The sequence below is a fragment of the Paralichthys olivaceus genome, chromosome 24 (assembly GCF_024713975.1).
Source record: "Paralichthys olivaceus isolate ysfri-2021 chromosome 24, ASM2471397v2, whole genome shotgun sequence".
NCBI lineage: Eukaryota > Metazoa > Chordata > Actinopteri > Pleuronectiformes > Paralichthyidae > Paralichthys > Paralichthys olivaceus.
Genome location: NC_091116.1, coordinates 196,661 through 214,592, shown reverse-complemented (window position 1 = coordinate 214,592; position 17,932 = coordinate 196,661). Strand labels below are relative to the sequence as shown.

The 17,932-nt window shown below is 40.4% G+C and overlaps 1 long non-coding RNA gene across 1 annotated transcript in view; it reads left to right on the top strand.

The window, feature by feature from the left end:
• The window catches only part of LOC109640069 (uncharacterized), an 83,994-nt gene that overhangs the window by 55,709 nt on the left and 10,353 nt on the right, over positions 1-17,932 (top strand). The window contains exons 11-12 of the long non-coding RNA XR_011240283.1: positions 3,659-3,748; positions 6,683-6,747. This is a non-coding gene — a long non-coding RNA (uncharacterized lncRNA). The remainder of the gene's footprint in view (positions 1-3,658; positions 3,749-6,682; positions 6,748-17,932) is intronic.

Here is a 17,932-nt window from a genome sequence, read left to right as displayed (position 1 = left end):
CAGCTACCAACATGGGGATTACTGAGTGTGTGGAGATGTATGCAACACTCATGGTTTTTGGCTGGACCTTTTATCCTCCTTACAGAATGACAGTCCCTGTCTTCCTCACACATGCACACGCACACCCTCCAATTTACACTTCTATCCATGTGAGCACCGGAGAAGTGCAATATACCACAAAATGACAAAATCAAACATTTCAGAAAGGTATGGAAAATTGAAATCATGAGTGAAATAAGGCAATATCACTTTTGTATAATGTGTATCTTCCATCATATAATGGACAACCTAAAAACTAAGACCAGACAAACTCTGAGGTTTAAAGGCTGGTACAACTGTTACTGACTATTCTTGAACAAGAGTCTAGATGATCTTAATTTTTTTCATAAATGTTCACTAAAGTGGCCAATTCTGAAGTTTAGTTTGTAAAGCCCATATTCACTAATCACAATGTGTCTCATAGAGCTCAACAACTTGTGATATCCTCTGACCTTAACCCTCGGCAAGAGTGAGAGGTGTTTAACATATTTATACATGAGGCATATTGTAGATCTAGACAATCTAATTGGAATCATAATCCACAATCAGCTGCCACCAAGGTGGTAGTTTCATTTCTGCATTATTGAGAAAGAACTACAACGTAAAGATATTACAAGACATTACAAATTATAACACACCACCAAAACAATCTTTTAAAATGTGTATTTTTAAGTGGGATAGGACTAAGGTTAAATGAACACTAACACAATTAAGACCATCTACACATATTTAAGAACTATTACGTATCGCATTACTCTATTTAACATGAAAGCAACACATTCACCTCAGATTTATGTCAGCTAAATAAATGACAAATCAAAAATACAAGAACAGCTGTATATCAAAATGTTGTATTTTAGACTCTACAGTGTATGAAACTGAAAATAGAGATCAAACACTCCACTGACAAAAGCAACAAGGTCCAACTTGATGAATCGTCACATAACACAGGTTTAGGGTTATTGTGCTGTGATCCGTTTTTTGAGAATCTTGACTCTGTTCTTACCGTTTGCTCTGAACAAAAAAATAAATCCAAGCAAAAGCCACTTGGAAGAAGTGACGTGAGGCTGCCTGCTCCAAAATTTACACCAAAATACACGGACACCTCTGAAACTACATTTAAACCATTGAACTCTCAGACGAATGAAAAATCCCACACAAGCATCAGAATCAATTTTCTGCTCACATATTTAATTTAGAATATAATAATAATTACACTAGTAATAGACATGGATTAATGCATGATATCTTTTAAATGCAACTTATTTGAAACCTCCTGGAACAATACTTTTCTACCTTCGTCAAAAAGAAATTGGTCCTTAAACCAATCCATCCATCGTCACACACACTTCTTTCCCTCCTTCCTCCCGATCCTTTCTATTCCTTCACACCATCCCTCCCTCCTCCTGTCCTCCCCCCCTCGCCTTTCTTTCTCACAGAAAATCTAGAAGGCTGACATGCAAATGGGGTTTATTAAATCCTATTAGGCCGTCTGTCACAAGCCAGCAGAGAGAGAGGAGAGGGGAAGGGAGGGAGAGAGCAGGAGCGAGAGACATTACAATTGGAGGGAGGGAGCAAAAGAGAGAAACTGAAAAAAGGGAGGAATTGGAGGGAAGAATGTGAAGAAAGGATGCTTTTTACGGCCAGCTGCAAGTCACTGTCATGCATATGTCTCCTCTACATATAGATACAAAGAGTGTGCTCAGTATCAGTAAAAAAAAATGTGTCACTGCATGAAATCATAGTTTTTTTAAGCATAATTATATAATTATAGCCCCATTTTATGTTTAAATATTCCATAATTTATCCTGAAATTTCATGTGACATTTCCATCCGGTTACAAGCTATAAAAGCAGTGATTCATTTATCAGATATCATTAATTTTCACCCTGAAATATATATATGAAAACCATAGATAGACAGATAGAGATCAAAACTGAGGTATATAGCTCAAGTCCATTACTGACGAATGTTTAAAAAGCAGCTATTCAGTTGAGTTTGCAAAGCTGCGGGTTCTTGTTGACACTCATAGAGCTCTCAGTGGAGAAATAAAGAGAAGCACCTTCTGTGGTGTGTAGTGTCTTTGTGCCTGTGTCACTGGAAACATCTCTGATTTTGAAAGAAAGAATTCAAACCTTTTTTAAACTCAAAAACATCTCAGCTCAGGTTTTCATACATGAAAGAAATTCTTAAGAAGTTTAGAAAAGCTTCAAAATTATTCAAATGGAATAATTTGTTTAATAAATGTAACAAATATCTTTGGGGACCTGAAGTACTAGTACACAATTAAAGGACAAGGCCTTTACGGAAACAATTAAAAATGTCAGTTAATTTGGTTCATATATGGGAACCAACCATTTGAACAAGTAATGATGGCAATTGTTTGGATTTTCTTAATATAAATGCTCTAATATGATTTAACAGTAGGTGCTCCTGCACTTGTCTCCTTTACACATGATAATAAAGGCTCAAATAAAACATTTGAGTAGAAACCTATCAATTCTTAATGAGCAATATTTTTGTTTTGGTTCCAAATGTGCAAGATGTCAGCGTTCATATTCTCCTGAAACAGGAGACAGATTTCCTAAAGGTCATTTAAATCTTTGACATTTTTCTCGAAGACATTAAAGATGTAGTATTTAAAAATTTAAGTAGTCTTCATTATACACATTCTCAGGTAATTAATGTGAGCAAACCTGTGACAGGTTAATAACGGAGCATGAAGATACGGAGATGTAAAGTAAAATTATTATTATTATGAATAATATTAAGGTGGAATTTAAACAGCTGCTTTGTCATCCTTTCACTACGTTTAATCAACCTATACTAAGTGACATCAGAGATTTCTCTTGGCTCTTAATCAAGCCTCTCATTGTCTTGTTGATGCTCGTGGGCCAAAGTCGTGTACATGAGCTGAACACTTCATGTAATCTGAATTTGCTCTGGGCAACATATTACAGGTTATTACTTCTCGTCCTCCCTCTCATCCCTCACTTCTCCTCCCTGCTGCTCTCTCTCTCTTTGATTTTCTTTTTCAATGATGAGAGCTGCCTTTCTCCTGCCTGTCAATTATCCCCCTGTCCGTCTCTCCGTCCGACTTAATTGGCGTTTGGGAGACGCTAGCGTCATCCCAGCGGGCTCGGCCGGGACAATGGAGGCCCATATAGCTGACCAGCCCTCGGCTCAGCCCAAATTGAATTGGAAATCTTCCATCTTCTCTTTAGCATAACAAAGGGGGTGTAGGATTTTTAGACAAAGGGCCCGTTTTAATGGAGAAAATCAATCTCTGGGAGGAAGCAGCGGCATTGTCTCCCATCAACTGTACAGGTGTGTCTCACCCACGGCAGCTTTAATCAGAGGTGGCAGGGGAGAGATCTGGAAGCCACATCTCTGTCAAGGTGGGGAAGACTGGCAGCCGGAGGAGTGGGGGAAACATCCATACAAAGTCCTGTGGTTCTGGCATCTACGCTGCAAAGGTTACAGATTTATTTCCCCTATGGACTGGACTGAACCTCAAGTGTGAAGATCTCTTGTGGTGTCGATAATGTATGAACCAAAGCAGGCTGACAAGGAGGACGATCAACACAACTGTCTAATAAAGTCATTTATCTGTCTACAGAACACGACAGGACGAGACCTTCCACACTGAACAGACTGGACCTCCAACATAATACTCTCAACTCAGACGGAAACCTTGAGGTGAAAAAGAGTAAGTCTATACCTGAACCATTTGTTCCCTATGATTGACACCCTCCAGCCCTGTTGCGTTGTTTGAATCATACTGTGGCCTTGAGAATACAACACACAGCAACTGGAGCTGTACGCAGTGAATGTGGTGAATTAATCCAACAGCTTTTCCTATTGGGCCTTACTGTAACTGTGTGCACTCCCTGCTAAGACTGTTCCAACACCAAAACTCTACTCAGCTGCTGCTGCTGCTGCTGATACCAGCTCTCGAACAGATTCACTGCCCTCCACATGTCACTGTGCATGGAGCAGCAGTGAAGAATGCAAGAGAGACTGAGGGGAGAGGGGGGATGTATTCTCTCAAATGACAGTCTCCATAGCTTGTGAAACTTTCTGTAGAAGTCTAACATAGAAGTTTATGATCTCAATCTGTAGTTTCCAGTCTTCTTCAACGCAGCAGGATGTTCATTTTGCAAATTATGGTCCAAATTAGAGACAAAATGTAAGTGTCTGAATGGGAGAGCTGTCAGTCAGGTCAACCTCCGCTCCTCCAAATATGACTACTTCTGGTTTCCAAAAAATGAAAACCACAAAATGCAAAGCTTGAGGCTTCAAAACGATGGGTGACGTCCCAGTGGGTCGACAGTTGCATGTTGCAGACAGTAGACTCAGTGTTTTTGACCTATGGGTATTACTTTGAGTCCCTGCTGCCTGCTGGATTGTGGAGAAGCTTGTGGCTGTAGCACAAAACAAACAAGTCTCTTATCCTCAGGGTTTTTTCTATTCAAAAACACTTGGATGTAATGATTATCAGTTATATGTACAGACTACAGCTTCGTATTTAGAGAGAATAATGAAGCAGAATGTTTCTCCCTTCCACTTGACACTGACACATCATGTTAGTGTGGCCTGTGACCGATTATGAAAGGTGCATAACACTCAATACTCACAACGGTAGTATATCCATGAGTGTGCAGCCAGTGTACAGTGAGGGGGGAAAAACACTTGAGTAAGAGCACCTCAAACATGACCAGAGGAGTAGATGTACTTATCCACATTCCACTGCAGGTTGTTGTAAACCCTGCAGCTCAAAGAGAGTCATTGTTGCAATGATTCAATAATTAATCCATTTTTGATTCAGAGGCAACAATATTTGGGTGGTCCAGTTAAATGGTCACGTGTGTACTCTTGACAACATTTGGAACCAGTCTTTGCAGTAGAGATCGTGGAGTGGAGCCGTGGGATTGCGTTCCCACCAATTGCGCTCGGACTAATTGCTAGTAAGTCTCAGCTATCAATCATGACGTTTCAGCACGCTGTCATGGCTGCTTGTTTGTTTTATGGACTGTGTTTTAGAGCTTTTTCTTCACTTAGTTAATCCATTAGTGTTTAAATACTTGTGACTTTGAAGAATACCATTTAAATAAAATACTTTACTTGAATTGCAGACAGAACATTTATCTGAAACATGCTTGTGTTAGAGATGGTCCTTTATCTCTAATGTCCTGGTATCTTCGTTGATTGAATCATTTTGACAGCTTGTTTTTGCAGTGCATTAAAAAAACCTTCCTCCTCACCTTCTGATACTTGATATATATAGATATAAAGATATATATATCGAAATTACTACTAGATGCCATATGAAAGATGCATCAAAGAATTAATTGTAACTACAACAAACTTATATTATTGCCAAAGTTAAGAATGTCACTTTCTACGTCGCTGGTTTAGTTTTCTCTAAAACAAGACACCCGGGAGAATCTTGGAGTCGTGCAAAGTACGTGATGTGCTGTTACACCACGATGCTCAAAGAGACTGAGTCTATAGAAAAGACGGATATAAAAATCCTCAGAGCTCAGCTTCTCTTGAAGGGGCCAAAAAACAAACCTGCCGCCAAGAGAGGAGATTTGGAGAGACATGGATTTGGTGGCTAAGATTGCTGTCTGACTGCAGTGTTGAGAAGACACGAGTGAACACAGTGATCGCCTGGAGCAGAGAGAGGATACTGTGGATTACAGTAGCAGAGAGATTACTGTCCCACATGCATTGTCTTTCACATCTGCGCTCGGCATTATGATCAGTAGAGATTCAGTTATCAATCGGTCAGTCAAAACATCTTCGGTCACCAAAATTAAAAACGCATACTGTTGATAATAGCAACATATGGTAAGAAAATAATGAACGAATGAGCAAGTGAATCTTAAAGAAGTTAAAGTAGACTGAGATATTTTGGCATCAAAAACACGGAGCATAACATTTTTGCGTTTATGTTAAAGTTATTTTTTAGAGACAGTAACTACTACTGAACTCATTTCCTTGACACTTTGTGGCCGAGTGGGACATGATGGAAGAAACCATTCAATTTTGAGCAGATCTGAATAAATAGACTGATCCAGATTTTTTTCTTCCACTTTTTATGCAGCATTTTCCACATATTTAGCTCAATAAATGGTGGTAGCAGATAAAACTCGATATCACAAGAACACAAACCCAAAGATTCGGGAAAAAGCACTAGCATAGCACTAAACAATGCAGTACCAGAGCAAAACTAAAAGTTAGATCACGATTGTTTGTCAGCAGCATTACGCAATGCCAAAGGTGGAAGAGTGGCAAAGAAGGAATCCATTACATTTTACTTTTACATGGCAAAATACGACATTAGCCTTAGTATTTTTACCTTTCATTATCATTTTATCAGATGTTTATTTTCTCGATTAATCAATAAATCATTTTGTTAACATCTGAAAACTGAAACTCAAAGTTTGAGTCAGTGGGGCAGAAAACAACCTACTAACAACCTAGTTTTGTGGCATTAACTTGGACAATGGCGTCTTACCTTTTGCATTTCAGTGTACTGCGTGCAACCTTGACTGATGCATTGTCCAAATAATATTTCTGAATGAGGCCATAACTAACTGACATCTCTCTCTGTCGTCTGGTCCCTGCTCTCTGTCAGTGTGTCTCAGTCGGTCTGTCGGTGCTGTTAAGGAGTAGTCTTCCAGGTCTGGGTGTTTTGATAAGGTGAGTGTTTGCGTTTATCTGCGCGCTCCCAGCTCTGTGCATTACCATGAGAATGGTTTAAGCCCTGTGCTAATCCTCTGTGTCTCTGTTGTAATAAATGTCTTCATTCACACTCTTTGCAGCCGAGACTGAAATACACAGCGACGGTGCAAATATCGCCTTCCCAAAGATTATGCAGTCAAACATTATCACCTTATGTTGACCTTAAATTGTAGCATAAGGGTTTTGAACCAATCAACATCTTATAGTCAAATTGTTGTTGTAAATTCAAATCAACAGTATACAGCTAAGATTTTTAACAGGTCTCAGTTATCTAGTATTTTAACACTGCTGTTATTTTGACACATTATTGTAATTGGCTGGATTTAAATAAGGTGTTTAAATGTCTTTTAGGTTCAGCATAGCGCAGGAAATAACTGATTCTCTGCTCAGTTAGCTTTCCAATGAGCCGTTCTCACTCCGTCTCCCAGCTTCTCTCCGTCTCTCTCCTCCCTCCCATGTTTCCCCTGGGACCCCCCCGCCCCCCGTCACCAAGAGTTTTCCACACACAAAGCAGTCTATTAAAAAGCCTTTAGCGAGGCCATTCATTCAGAGTCTGCTTTCGCCGAGATGAGGAATGGGTTTAGGGTAAAGGTTAGTGTGTGTGTGTGTGTGTGTGTGTGTGTGTGTGTGTGTGTGTGTGTGCGCGTGTGTGTGATGAAGTTAAACGTGTAAGGTCTAGGCCTTAACGCCCTCTGGATCATCATACCCCAAGGGGTTTATCATGGCTAAATGTCCTATAATCCCATTTAATCCTATAGAAATACATACACACATGTACTAATAAAACTAATACCTATAACAAATTAAGTATAGCTAGTATTTGCAGCCTTTTACATCATTTTAATCTAATTATTGGAGCGATATCATCAATGACAACTGCTCAGACTCTAGCTTCAAATGTGCAAGATGACAGCATTCGTATATTTTGGCTTCATTTCTGGAAAGTGCAAGCAAGTGGCAATGTGTCATCCATCTTTATATAGTATGGTTTGCACAAAGCTATTCGATCATCCATTTTAACTAAATGCTGCCACACCTGACATCTTCTCTGACATTGTGTCAATTAGTTTTTGCTTAATTTGGAATAATAGTTAATGGTTATTGATGCAGTGTTCCTGGCCAGTCAAACCAGAGCCTACAGCTACATCTAAAACTGTCCAGCGTGTCACTGCAGCAAACAACTTAGAATAGATCTGAGGACCAAGGTCATGAAGTCTCAATCTGAAGATCAGCCGTGTCTATGCTCAGAAATGATTTCTGTCAAGATACTTTGCTGATAGCAGAGGCCAGGGCAGAGGAGCAAGTGAGAGACAGGAGGACAGAGCAGAAGATGCCTGAAACCCACAGTTAGCCTTTTGCACTTTAGTCTGTTTGAAGAAGATGAAGGGATCTGTGGGGAGGAAGGTGAGATCGCAAACCTCTTCAACACCTTTTGATGCTGCAGGAGATCAGAGACGGGCAGATGAACACCGGGAATGGAAGGAAGAGCAGCGACAAATTGCACAGAGAGGAGACAGAAAGGAAACGTAGATGGAAGGATGAGAGTATGTTTTCCAGCAGTAGAAACCAGATTGAGATCCACAGGAGCAATAACATCCATGTCAAATATATCTCCCCGTTCTGTGTTAAGTGCACTGCAACTGGTGCAGTGTGTCTGCGTTTACCACAATAAGTAGATTGTCAACATCTGTCTGTCCAGCAGAAAAACACACACACACACCCTTTTACTACTATTGCTATGAGGACCTCATTTGCAGGTGTGTTCTTCTAATGGCAAAGGGAGGGGGACAGAGTCATCTGAGCTGGACCAGCACATCATAGGAGACAACTGTTATCCACGTCTTCCTGTTGTACAAAAGCGAAGCTAAAATATCATGAGTGTGGGTGACACCTTCATTTGAAGCCAGAGTCTGAGCAGATTGTGGAGTAGAGCCAAGTTATTGACGACGCAAACCATAGACTGTATATAAAGAGATGCAAACATACTGTACAGAATCCATCTAGAGAACAACTCCACTATGTGATGATCAGAGTCATCAGGGTTCAGAACCATGGACAGAGCCTTCACTGGCAACACTTTCAGCTTCAGCACCACGGTCAGCGACACACACATCTGCAGTCAGTCTGTTTTCTCTCAACATCGATGAATATAAAAACTGAACAGCCTCATTTGACCAATACTGCTGCAAGTAAAACGTGTTTTACCTGCACTTCCATGAAGTACACAAACAAGTCCTCACTGTTTTGTATATTTTGATCTGCATCGACAGATAAAACGATGGTTTAGTGCGGTGAAGGCCTCAAAAAGGGCGTCAGGATGCAGATTTCTTTTTACTGGTGGTGGTAGAGAGTATTATCTAACTCAGTGTTTCAAAACTTCTGAAAAGTGTCATATTTTCTTGTATTCATAAAACAACTTAGCGAGCCATCTAATACATGCAGCATACAGTGCATTCTTATTTTTTAACCAAGTTATTGTGTTTTTTCTTTAAATGCGTCACTAGTATCCACTTCTGACACAGAATCATCCTGTAGTGGTGCATGATGACCATATACAGCTTTTTCAGTGATGTCTTACCCACATGAAATACTGCATGCTGTGGTTTACGAAGTAATAGTATGAATGAAAGCAGATCTTTGATGTACATGTATTTAACAAACACCATATGCTGCTGTGACGTCTTTGTATCTGAGGCCTAACCTGTATAATAGGTGTCACATTAGCAAGACAACAAATCAAACCGTCCTTCATTTTCCAGGCCTCTCCTCTGCTCCACAGCTGTAGGCCTCTTTGTTGTCAGGGGAGTTTCTAATTAATATGATAAATAAGATGGCGGGCTCAACTCCCTGATGCTTTTTAATTGGAGGAAGCCTTGAATGGCACACGGGCAGAGGCAGAGATTAGCGTGTTATTTGTGAGTTTTTTCTATGAGGAGGAGAGAGAGCGTTTTTATCCTCGCGGTGATTTCCTGTCTCATTGTAATACTCGACTGAATGCTCGTAACACACACACACGCTCACAGAGCACAGCAGGAGTTGAGAGACAGCTCACGTCTGGTTGTATGAGCCCTCGTGTTAGCGTTTCCTGATGAACACCACATTTACATAGTTCATATTCATCGGCTCCAAAAACACGTTTAAACCGTGTGCAAGTTCACGACTCAAACAGGATATTGACACGCATGTTAAGAAAAGTAAAGACACATTCAAACTTTGAACAGTATTTTTTTTTTTTGATAATATTTTAAACCAGAAACATTTGCTTTGCAACTTTACATGTTTCCTGACGTGTTTTGCAGTGCTCCAGGACCCGTGTGTGTGTGTCTGTGTGTGTGTCTGTGTGTATTCTTCATGGTATACTATGCACCACCTCCAGAACACACAAAAAAAGAAATCGGTCGAATATCTGACAGATTTGCCTCAAGCATCTACGTTTCACCAGCCCACTTCTCCTCAACACACACACACACAACTCTGATCTCCTCATCCTCAGATAATCCTGCTCCATCTAAATCAGAGCAAACAGCCCAGAGGGGACGAACCAGCATTGTTTTGTACCCATCTAATCCTTCTCTCCATCATCTCCATCTCCTTCTTATGTGTGACAAGGCTCCTCAACATCAGTGAACATCACAAAACCACAACTCTGCCTGTGTGTATGTTGTGAGAAAATGGTGAAACAACCACAGCAATCCAAAGGGGATTTTAGTCCAGTTTCTCCAGGCCTATTTTAGTGTCACATATCAAGCCTCAATTACTAAGAATATCCCGTCTGGCTGGACAGTCAAAACCTCTCTGCCTCTGAGAAATTAAAGCGTGGATCTCCGGAATAAATTCTTCTTCTTGGCACCACTGATGGTGTGAGAAAAGAAGGAGAGAGGAGAAGAAGGGAAGGGACAAAGACTGAAGTGGAGCGGGGAGAAGGAAAAGAGATTATTGGATGAGTGCGGAGATGCAAGAGAGGAGGAGAGGAAAATAAACCAGAGGAGTGGAGAGAACAAATCGGGAAAATGGGAAGATGACAAGAGATTATTGAATAACGAACGGGCATAAGGAGGAGGTGATGGAGATGTGAGGAGCTCAGATGAATAGGAGAGGAGAGAAAACTGGAACAGAGGCAGAACAAACTCAGGATGACAAGAGATTATTGCATGAAGGATGGAAAGAGGTACTGAGGAGATAAAGAAAGGAGGAGAAGAGGAGTACATTCAAAGAACAAGAAATTCAAGGTGAAATTAAGTCAGACTGGAGAGGTTTCTGCAGTTTTACTTAAGAATCAAAAATTAGAAAGGTGCAAGAGAGGAAATGAAAAGGAGACAGAAGAGAAGACGACAAACTTATTAAAGAAGAGATGAGACAAACTGAAGACGAAGACATGACAGAGGAGGTAAATAAAACAAACAAGGAAGAGATGAGATGACAAGTTATAGAGAGAAGAGACAAAAGAATGAGAAGGAAGGTGAGGAAGGACGTTAGAGGAGAGTAGAACAGAGGAGAGAAGGGAAGAGGAAAAGAAAGTTGAATTAGGAAAGGAGAGGGGGGTAAAATGGGGGGGAGAATTGAGAAGGGGTGAGAGAAAAAAACAAGGAGATGATGCATAACGGGGAGAGAAGAGGAGAAGTGATGAAGAGTAAAATCAGTGGAGAAACAAGTGGAGATTTAAAGACAAGAAAAGTAAAAGAACAGAGGAAACAGATAGAGAAGATATAAAGAGCAGAGTATGGGAAAAACTGACAAAATCTCTCTCAACACACACACACACACACACACACACACACACACACACACACACACACACACACACACTGTTGCCACTTTGCCACAGCAGCATTTAAAGCTGTAATGACAGGCCAGAGAGTGATAAGAGACTCTGAGTGGAGAGGCCACTATAGCTGCTCTCCTCTCCCTGCTAACAACTGTAATTATCCAAACTCCACACTCACTACTATTGATCTCTCCCTCCTCTCCCCCCTTCCGGCCTGAGAGGGTGTGTGTCTGTGTCTCTCTCTCTCTCTCTCTCAGACAGGGTGACAGCAGAGTGTGTCCCTCTCAGCACAAGAGTTGTTCACACCTGCTGCCAGTAGATGTAGAGAGCGGCGACAAGGACTTTGACAACTACGTGACAGCCACAAAACACAAATATTGGTGCAGCACCACTGTCTGACTCAGTCATGGTGTGTGTGTGTGTGTGTGTGTGTCTGTGTGTGTGTGTGTGTGTGTGAGGAGCATTTGTGCACTCATGTCTCTCACACCTGGTTTGGAAAAGCTTAGCAACAGTGTCGTCACATGCATCATCTTGTTTTTTACTATTAAACGTCCACAAGGATAGTCATAGTCCAAAGTCTTAGTTAGCTTCAATGTTTGTTTTTGTGTGTGAGCGTTCTCACGATTCAAAGATTAAAAACCATCTGTCAGGTTAAACTCACCTCGTGTCAGTAATGTCTGGCTACAGACCCACGTGTAGAGCCACAACAGAACAGACGCAGCAGAGATGAAACCCTGTATCTCTGAAATGGAAATTTCAGCTTTTCTGAGGTGTTTCAAACTCCACATTCTTTAGCCAATGAAAAAAAGAACCTTGTGCAGGTGTAAGAAGAGGATGGCAATCAACACGTCCTTGCACCTAAATGAGATAAGGTTTTGCACATCCTGGGTTTTGATGGTATTCAAACGCTAAATAATAATAATAATAATAATAACTTGGGTTTGTATAGCGCCTTTCAGGGTACCCAAGGCGCTTTACAGAGAGAAGAAACAATGATACAATAATAAAAAGAAACAAACTCTGAAATCATTGAAATCAGAAGATAACAAATTGCTCCCTGACACTGACCAAAGATAAAGACATGTAATCTGTTCTTCAGATTTGTTAAGTGGTTTGACCGCCTGCTGGGCTTTTCTTTGGGTTTCCCTTTAAAAATAACATTCAAATGAAATAATTACTTTACCTTTTCATTCTCTACTTCTAAGCATGGTAAAATTAAGTTTAGTATTACTGATTAAAGTACTTTTCTGCTCTTCACTTGACCAAAAAGGAATAACAAAGCTTTAATGTTGGTTTTTAATGAGGAATATTAACAACACTAATAAGTCTTTATTGAAGGAGATTAAGGTACAAACTGTATTTCCTACTGTGTCAAAGAGCTGAGAAAGAAAAATAAGAGTGAAATTGAAAATGTCAGGGCTTTAAGTGTTGGAACTAATCAGGCGAGCTGTCATTATAAAGGCGAGGTTAATAGCTGCTGACAGAATCACCTTCAGCAGACACCAAGATAAGAAAAGGTCTTTTTATTAGCACTGCTACACACACATATATTCTTGTGTATCTGAGTGCACATAAATACTCAACACAGTCAGAGGATCAATGTGAGAGATCCTGTCTCTGCATCTCCTGTTCTCGCCATATGCGGACCGTCAGATAGCGCCATTCAGCCGGGGGAAGGATTTACAAGTCGCGCCGTGGCCTCGACACCCAGACAAAACCCCTCTTTTGTCCTCCCGTCACCTGTCCCAGATTTATGACGTCCAATTACAAACGCGGATGCTAACAGTATTCCCCATTAGCCTATCAAATGCTTTAGTGGTTGTTACCTCAAAGGGTTATCTGGCCTTTCAGCAGGGGCGTATCCAATTTATGGCCCCCCCAAGAAGATCCGAACAAAGACCTCGCTGGCTCTGCTTTTTGTTTTCCTGCACTGCTCCCCAAGACAGGTAATTAACAGGGAGTTTGTGGTTAATTTGCGAGATAATTATCTAAATTAAACTGCCTTTCGTTACGCCAAGGCTCTCTCTCTCTTTTACTCGTCTGCATGAGCGCAATCTCTCGCTCTATCACTTGATGAGGGTGGTCAGGGTATTGTGGCGCTGTAGAAACAAAACCAGTAATGACATGTTCTTCTGTGTTTTCTTTTGTTTTCTCTCGCTTTGTTTTGCTTTTTCTTTGTTTTTGAGTCAGGGGAGAAGTAAATGAAGAGGGTAAAGGAGCAGAGGAAGAGAGAAATATGGACGAACACTGAAGGAGAGGGAGATAACAGAGAGAATCAGTTTACTTACAGACTTACCAGATGACAAAAGAGAACAGTGCCATTAACACACCGGCTAATCTGATCGGCAGCCACTGTTATTTATCAGGTCGTTCTGAATAGCAGTGCTCATCTGCCAGGCAGCGTTTGCCTCTCAGGAGGAGCCTGCTGAGGGGATCAAGATGACTGACACAGAATCTGGAGTGGAAGTCCGAGTTAAGAGGAACATCCATTCAAGTTTCTTTTCTCCAAGATAGATTCGTAGTTACGGATTCTATTCCTATCAAAAAAACCTAAAGATCACGCATTCAGTCAACTCTCTGCAAATGGTTTAATATGCAAAAGGCAAACACCAGAAAATGTCCAGACCCAATTTTAACAGACAGTATCCAGAGTTCATGTCTGAAAACGGCTCTACAGACACACACAAACATTTCTGATGGCCGATCAATGTGCAAGACACTTAATGATCCAAATATGTTGTTGTCACATGACCAGAAACCAGTTTAAAAGTCTAAATGAGCTAAAATGATGAATTGCCAGTGAGACAGTTTGCAGGTGGTCATAAATGTGTAAGCATGTTACAGAATCATCTAAAGCACTGAAATGTGGTTGTTGATGATCAAACGAATGGGCGCATGACTACAGTAGAAGCCTCGATTTGGGTGCAGCAGTGGTCCATCACTGCAGGGAGTTCTGGGTGGACAGAGAACAGCAGCATTTACTTGACAAATTGATTTCAATCATGGTTTCTCATATCAAACTTTCAGCGAAAACTTTTTTTGAGAGAAAATTTCATTAGAATTAGCTGCTTTTCAAATTTGACTCCACTATTTGCATAAAAATGCCTCGATGGAAACCCAACGTATCTGTCTTCCTCTCGCCGTCCTCATCCATCCTTCCCTCGCTTTCTCCCCCTCTCTCTGTACAGTATGAAGGAGGGATGATCGCTCCCTGTCACATCTGTTGGCACGTTGCCATCAAGCCTTGACAGGAAAATAACACTCTTCAGGGAAAATAATACACTCGGTCTGCCGACGGCGCTCCCAGACACATGCCTGTGAGAGCGAGTGTGTGTGTGCGTGCATCTGAAAGCCCTCGTCGCTCCTGTCAACCTGAGTACAAAGGATCACTTTATATGATTAGTATGCATCTCTGAAAAACATATTGAACAAAAAGCCCTGCCCCGAATGCTGCTCCACGCCAATTAATGGATTAAGAAATTATTTTGAGGCGAAGCTTGTTGTGAGACAGCTATGATATGTGGCTGGAGAGGCATTTCTGTTGTGCTTATTGCCAGCTATATGGCCTGAATGCATTTTGATCATACAACAGCGACGTATACAACCAGATATTTGTCTTTACTGAGTGACAAGGCCTATAAAACACCGTTCTGCCCCATTTAAAGCAATGCAAAACAACTTTGTCCTTCTCAAGAGCTTGATGTAAAACAGCCTCCGGAGCAACAATTGCACATTTATTGTAGCGGATTCAAACTGGCAACCTTCAAGATCACTTCAGGCTGCGCTGTCAGCCACACATCATCATCCAGCGCTGTTCAGGGGAGGACAAAAGCCACTTTGACACAACAGTTAACCTAAGCCAGACAGAGCCGCGGCCCTCTTTAACCCCTCTGCTCACCTGGCTCTCACTCCCGCGTTAAGAGCTGCGTTTATAGATTTTGGAAATAGCTGAAAATAGAGATTGATATCGACTTGGCCCAGAGAAGGACATTTTATTTCTTACTTAGTGGCACTCCACTTTAGGTGTGCACCTGACTGTGTATCAAGTAATCAGAGGCTGGCTGTTCACAATCAACGATCAACTATTTTTTCATATATATATATATTTTTTTTTTTTTTGCTGCAGGGCTTCAATATTTTTACTTTCGATAAATGTGTCAATTATTTTTTTATTTAAGTGAATCAATGAGTCTTTAAATAGCCAGAAAGCACAAATTGGCATCTTTTGATTACGTGTTCTGTCCACGCAGTCTATGTTCACATTAAGAAGCTAGAACCACGGCTGGACAATAAAGTCAAAACATATTGAGATCCAAATAATCAATTGCTGATGGATGATTAAATAAAGGCCTTTCAATGGAGCTGTAGTTTACACAATAACAAAGTCAAGTGAAGGGTATAAATCCACCATGGTTCAATAGTTTTATTAATCCCATATTAATAGCATTAATCAGTAATATGTTAGATTCAAATTGAAGATTTAAATATTAAATTACAAAACAGGAAACCTGCATAAAAATGAGATTCAACATTACAGAACAATCCTCCTCAATGATCATATGTCAGGTGATCTAGTTTTTTGGTGTTGCATGTTGTCAAATTTATATATTTCTTTTTTTTAAATAGACAAAATGTGCACCAACAGTAAAGTCAAAGCCTTTTTTACAAATCTTAAAAGCCGGTCAGTTTAATACTGCTATTGTAATGCAAATCTTCAGCAACAGTACTTGAGAACTGATTATGAGCAATAGTCAATCAGATAATCAGTAGAACACTACACCGTCCATACAGACCTGACCAACAGTGTGACAAATATATCTGCTCATGTAATTCTAAATGTATTGGATAGAAATTCTAATGGTGTAAGATGCGATACGCCATTAGACAGCATCGACACCTCCGTCCATACAGCCCTGCGCACTCACTAGCACTGCTAAAGATATATTTGCTCATGTAATTAGAAATGCATTGAATAGACTTTCTAATGGCGTAAGATGTGATACGTGGTTAAAAAGAGAGCATGTCGAGTTACATCAGCCGACTGATTGGTTTTAATCCATTACAGACCCTGAAGAGAGCTCCATTCTCAATTTTTACCCAGCCACGCGGAAAATGGCAGTCCATTTTCCTCCGCTAATGCAAACAACATAGCTCTTCTAAAATCATTGTAATTGGTCGGACCATTTAGTCTGACTGGATGTCTTGTGTAATGCTTGTAGTGGAGCGATGATGGCGGTGTATTTCCTTTAGTGAGGGGGTCTGATTAATGGGTGGAGCACTGACATGTGGATGGGTTTGGGGGAAAGCCATTTAAATATATATACGGAGACAGATTTGCATTCATGATGCTTGTCAGCCAGGCAGCTGAAAGGTGACGTGTTACTTTGAGGATCAACCTAAACCAAGCACCTGTCTTTATTCTAAGTTGCTTTACAATAAAAATCCACCGTTTTACATGAATATATTCTTTTTCTGCCACAGTTTACACATACATTACATTATGCATTCACTCAGTCAGGGGTTTATATTTACTGCTCTGATCTATGGGGTCCACTAGTGAAATTCTTTGCAGATGTGCAGACAGGTTTCTAGTCTGATGGGGCTGTAATATATATATATAATGAAGTATCCTGTTAGGTTTGCTTAAATAACAGACAATGCAAGATAATCGGTTTTAATGAAATTACTCCACTTTGGAACCTGTAGCCACCGCTGAGGATAGAGACAGTTTTATTTTTTTTAAATAGGGACTCAAAAGTATTGTGCAGCATGAAAGGATCTTTTAAAAGTGTGAGATTATAACCTTTATTACACACAGAGTGAAGGCGTGCGATTCCACCAGTTGTAATCATAACAAATCATAATCTCTCTTCCTTTACTGCGTTGATTTTGACCATTGCCTGTTTTGTATTAATCCAATAACAAACCATAAATACCAATGTTTACTCTCATATTTTATTTCAGTCAAAAAATGTTCTCTACTCTGAGGCTTAATAAGGATTTTTAATTTGGGCTGAATTTATCCATTTGTTTTGATTTAAAGAAATTAGAAGTTTAAAATGTGCAATTACAAAAAAAATTACATTCTGGATTTTTTAATAATTTATTTTGAATGACAATTTTAATGACCCTTGTATGTTTGAAGGTCTGCTACACTAGTTGAGTTGCCAATCACCAGTGGATGTGGGAGACATTCGGTTGTGTTCCTCAGCATCGACAGGTGTTTTGCCTTTAAATCACACACCCTCCTCTAAGGCAGGCCCACCACAGACTGATCACACCGGTGTGAATGTCCCCAACATCTTGGGGCCCAGTTGGTTCAGTTTCACAGCTTCCTGCCTCTGTATTTCTTAATTTAGTCAAGTTGTCTTGCTTTTT